The 4736-nt window shown below is 37.8% G+C and overlaps 1 pseudogene; it reads right to left on the reverse strand.

Annotated features, from left to right (window-relative positions):
* Positions 1 to 714: 714 nt before the first annotated feature.
* LOC141419649 (S-phase kinase-associated protein 1 pseudogene) lies at positions 715 to 1217 on the reverse strand (annotated as a pseudogene).
* Positions 1218 to 4736: the final 3519 nt, after the last annotated feature.

Raw genomic sequence — 4736 nt, forward strand, 5'->3', positions numbered from 1 at the left:
ACATATGATTTTTGGTCTTTTGGGCCAGGCTAACCTCACTCAGGATGATGTTCTCCAATTCCATCCATTTACCAGCAAATGATAACATTTCGTTCTTCTTCATGGCTGCATAAAATTCCATTGTGTACAGATACCACATTTTTCTTAATCCATTCATCAGTGGTGGGGCATCTTGGCTGTTTCCATAACTTGGCTATTGTGAATAGTGCTGCAGTAAACATGGGTGTGCAGGTGCCTCTGGAGTAACAGTCTTTTGGGTATATCCCCAGGAGTGGTATTGCTGGATCAAATTATAGATCAATGTCTAGCTTTTTAAGTAGCCTCCAAATTTTTTTCCAGAGTGGTTGTACTAGTTTACATTCCCACCAACAGTGTAAGAGGGTTCCTTTTTCCCCGCATCCTCGCCAACACCTGTTGTTGGTGGTGTTGCTGATGATGGCTATTCTAACTGGGGTGAGGTGGAATCTTAGCGTGGTTTTAATTCAGTTTTATTCAGAATAAAAAGAAAAGCTTTCTCTCATACTAGCAGAAACTCAGCCATAGGTTTGGAGTCTGTACTCAAACTACACATGCAATAAGGACAATCTTATGCTAATACAATTGATGTGCTGCTTCATTTGTCTACTGTTTGTCTAATATTAACAATTATAAACAGAGCAGTGCAACTAGTATTTGGAACAATCCTTATAGTGTTACAGTGTCAGGCACAACATTTCACTTTTCTTCACTCCACTGGTTCTCTTTGCATATCTAGGCTTCCTCCTCTTCAGTAAAGTCATTTTTGACATTGAAGGTTTTGTGAATCTCCTCAGGAATTTTCCCCTTGATCATATTGGCAACAGTCTTGCAAGTAACATCAAGCAAACCTTTGATGTCTAAGTGGTTTGCAGCCAAACTAAGTTAAAAAAGTATTCCTTGGTCAACTTTCAGGAATTCTTGGTCCCAAACAAGTGTGTCATCTGTTCGCTTTTCTTTGTTCTCATCATCTTTAGGAGAAGGAGGTCATCCTTGTGGTGGGTGCACCACTGAGTGACCTTTTTCAATATTGCTTGTGTTAACATTTGGTAGAGGAACTGGGTCATCATCTCCCTCATCATCCACTCCCAAATCTTCCAACATGGTCTTGATGGGCACAGATTGTTTGGCAATTTCTACATCAACTTCAAATATCTCTCCATCAGAACTCTGCAACTTAATTGAAGGCATGGTGTTTGGTCTTAAGGCTGATGGAAGCAGTGCAGAGTATGCTCCAAACAGGGGAGAAAGGTGAGAACAAGGCCACTCTAGTTTTCTTTTTTTATTTTAATTTTTAATATTTTTATTAGTATATGACAGTTATACAAGGGATTTCATTGTGACATTTCAGTATATACATATACTGTACCCCAGTTTGGTTCATCCTGCCATTATTCTCCCTCTTCCCCACCACTATTAGGAAGTTTTTAAATGATGGTGGAGTACCAACTGAAAAGAGAATCATAGGATCTAAAGAAAGTGGACGGATCTGGAGGCCTTAGGATAAGACTCATCCTTTGAGACAAGGCTTCTCATAGGCAGGACTTCTTTTCAGCTGCTGCCCACTTCAAATGGCTAGACACAAAATTTAAAGGCAGTGTCCTTTCTGGTTGGTCCATTCCCATGCTTGAGTAATCATGAAATATTTAAAAAATATCATTCCTATTTGGAAGCGTAGAATTTCATCTCCCAAGTGAATACCTGTCCACGTTGGGAACCTTTTCAAATAAAGATTAGCAAGAAAAAACTTCTTATGAGATGAAAAACTTCACAAGGAGCCTGCTGAGCGAATCTAAACTGATTGAGTTTAGTTCACATAATTTCATCCAAGAAGATTAAATATAGTTGTTTTCTGGTGCAAGCTAATTAGCTTCTCCCTTGTGTCCATTGACGGAATGCACATTTTTGTTTTCATAAAGACAACACAGTTTTCATGGTAATGTGCCTCTGGCTCTGGCAGAAAATGAGAAAAGATGTTGTTGAAAATGGATTGCCTTGTTTTCCTTCTTTAGATTATAGAATCAAATGCTTAAGGTTTTCTTGCAATGTATAATTCAGGCATCCTTTACCTTTGGTGAGTGAAGGTAGAAAAGACCAATGAAATAAACCAATAAAACATTAAAACCCCTATAGAAAAATGTGGACACTTTTTAACAGTCTCCAGAAAATAATGGCTAGGCACAATAAAATTAGGCAAATGAGAAATGATTTGGGAACTAAAGACAACTTTTCTGCATATGAAGCTGGCATGGGTTTATCAGAGGTGAGTGACAAAGGTTTTGAAGACCAGGCCAGGACAGAGATGAGGTGCCAGTGGGCTATAGCAAGAATGATGAGCATTATTTGTTAAAGCCATCTGGGAGTTTCTAGCTTGCAGGTAGATCTAAACTTATGTGACAAATGATATAAACACTTTTAATGTAAGTGATTGGGTCAAAATCACAGAAGCAGGCAAAAATAAAAACAAAATAAACCAAAATCACAGAAGCAGGCAAAAATGAAAACAAAATAAACTTGGGGAGAGAGAGGAAGAGGAATTTTCTGTCATCTTCCATTAAATTGTTAATAGATATTGCTTCATTTCAGATTTTAAATGTCAGAAGCTGTTATATCCCTGTTAACACGGAGAAATTATGTCTCTGATGGATTAAGTACATAGAAAGAAACCAGATATATAAAGTCAGGCAGCCTCCTCTCCTTCCTTATTTTTCCTGTCTTTGTCAGCAACAGAACCCTCTTATTGTTGGAAGCACTATTGTATTCTAACTTTTCAACATGCCCTGAAGCTGAGGAAAGTTACAGGGGAGGTGAGCTGTGATTGTTAGGTCAGGTTTTCAAGAAAGGTTTTAAAGGGAACTGACTTAGATCGGAGGCTAGTGACCTTGTTTTGTTCCATCGTCCTCTTTTTTCTTTCTTTCTTTTTTTTTTTTTGTTTGCATTGGGATTTGAAGTCAGGGCTTCACTCTTGCTAGACAGGCACTCTACCACTTGAGCCACTCCACCAGCCCTTCCTCTTCTTTCTTGATCTAACTAACAGTAAGTATTTTTCTCCTTTGATTATCAATATGGCAATTGAACTTAATTACTGATATATAAACATTGGAAAAGTCTTGAATTTCTAGAATGAATGAAACTGGTTGAGATGACTTATTTCTGCATGTACTGGCAGATTTTTTGAAGATATTTTATTTAACATAATTTATATTTACATTTGAAGAGCTTTATAGTTTTCTAATGATTTCTTCATCAGCTTTTGGTATCATTGTTTTATCTTCATCTGGTAAATGCACTCTGATTTTATCTTGAACTCCCTTTTCTATGCCATAAGGTTCTAGAAAGTCTGTTTATTATGCCTTTCCACTCTCATCTTCCACCTCTATGAGAAAAGTCAGGGTAACTGATCAAGTGAATGTGTTCTTCTGACCACAATGAGTAATATAGGCCAGCATACAATCCAACATAAGCCAATACATAGAGCAAATGTATTGACACTACTTCCCCAGCAACAAGAGAACAGATAATAAATCCAGCAAGTGAGAAGAGATGCGTACACATGAGAGGTGGACAGAGATCAATCCTTGTTGATAGTTCAGCCTGGGGATAAGGTTGTTCTTCATTTACTCATGAAAATTTCCATTATATTATCCCACAAATTCACCTTTTGGCATAAATTAATTTGAATTTGGTTTTGTTACCCCTGGCCAAAAGAATCCTGATATATAGCCTTGATGTACATCAATTGGAACCTGCTAAAGATACTGTGGCAGAGAAATGTAATAGAGAATTAGCCTTTAGAAAGGATGATGTTGGCCAAAATTTATCGATATGCTTATTACATATTGTGGAGTGAAAAAAATCAGTACTTGCAGTATGGCTCCACTTAAGTAAAAAGACATTTTATACACAAAATACAGCACACAATGTATATAAGTACACATACATACAATATGCTTAATTCTCAGTGAGAAAGTGCCAATACAAACTCAGCCGAGAAGGTGGATGAAGCAAGCTAGAAATGGGCACTGAGATTTTTGTCCTTCCGCATGGTTTGAGTAATAGGAGCTATAGACATTGAACTTAAGTGGTAAATGGTGAAAAAAATGTGTTGTTTTCCTATAGGAGAGCTATGTCACTCAGGTATGAGTTAAATGCTTGTCTCTGAGCAGAAATTAAAAGGGAGAGAAATCAACAGGGAATAAAGGAAAAAGAACACCAAATAAGAAGTGTCATGAATAATGTTCTCTGGTTGGTGCAGGAGGCAGGCTCATTGTGATTGCCTCTAAGTTTTGGGTCACAGATGCCAGGAAATTGGTTTCCATCAAATTTAAGATAGGTTGCTTAAAAGTCTACTGGTCCCAGGTCAATCAAATTCTCATGCTTAGTACCTAATCAAATTTTCCGTTAATAGGTGTACTACTTATGCTGAAGCCCTAAGATGGGACCATATCTTTGTAGTTGAATAAGGTTTGCACTTAGAAAGCATATCATTCTCCCTCTTGATCATCCAGCAAAGAGGTTAACTTGACATGTAAAATAAGGACTGATCAGGTGGTTACTACGATGAAGTCAAGAGCCTTTTCTCTTTCTGGGTCCTAGGATCTTAATGATACTAAAAAAGTTCCATGAGTTTCTCATGGTGAGAGGTAAGCTGCACTGGGGAGGCTGGCTGGTAGCCAAGCTGAGCACTCACCTCTTGAGGGACCCTGAAAGTACATCGTTAT

Source organism: Castor canadensis, chromosome X, assembly GCF_047511655.1.
Source record: "Castor canadensis chromosome X, mCasCan1.hap1v2, whole genome shotgun sequence".
NCBI classification, from domain to species: Eukaryota; Metazoa; Chordata; class Mammalia; order Rodentia; family Castoridae; genus Castor; species Castor canadensis.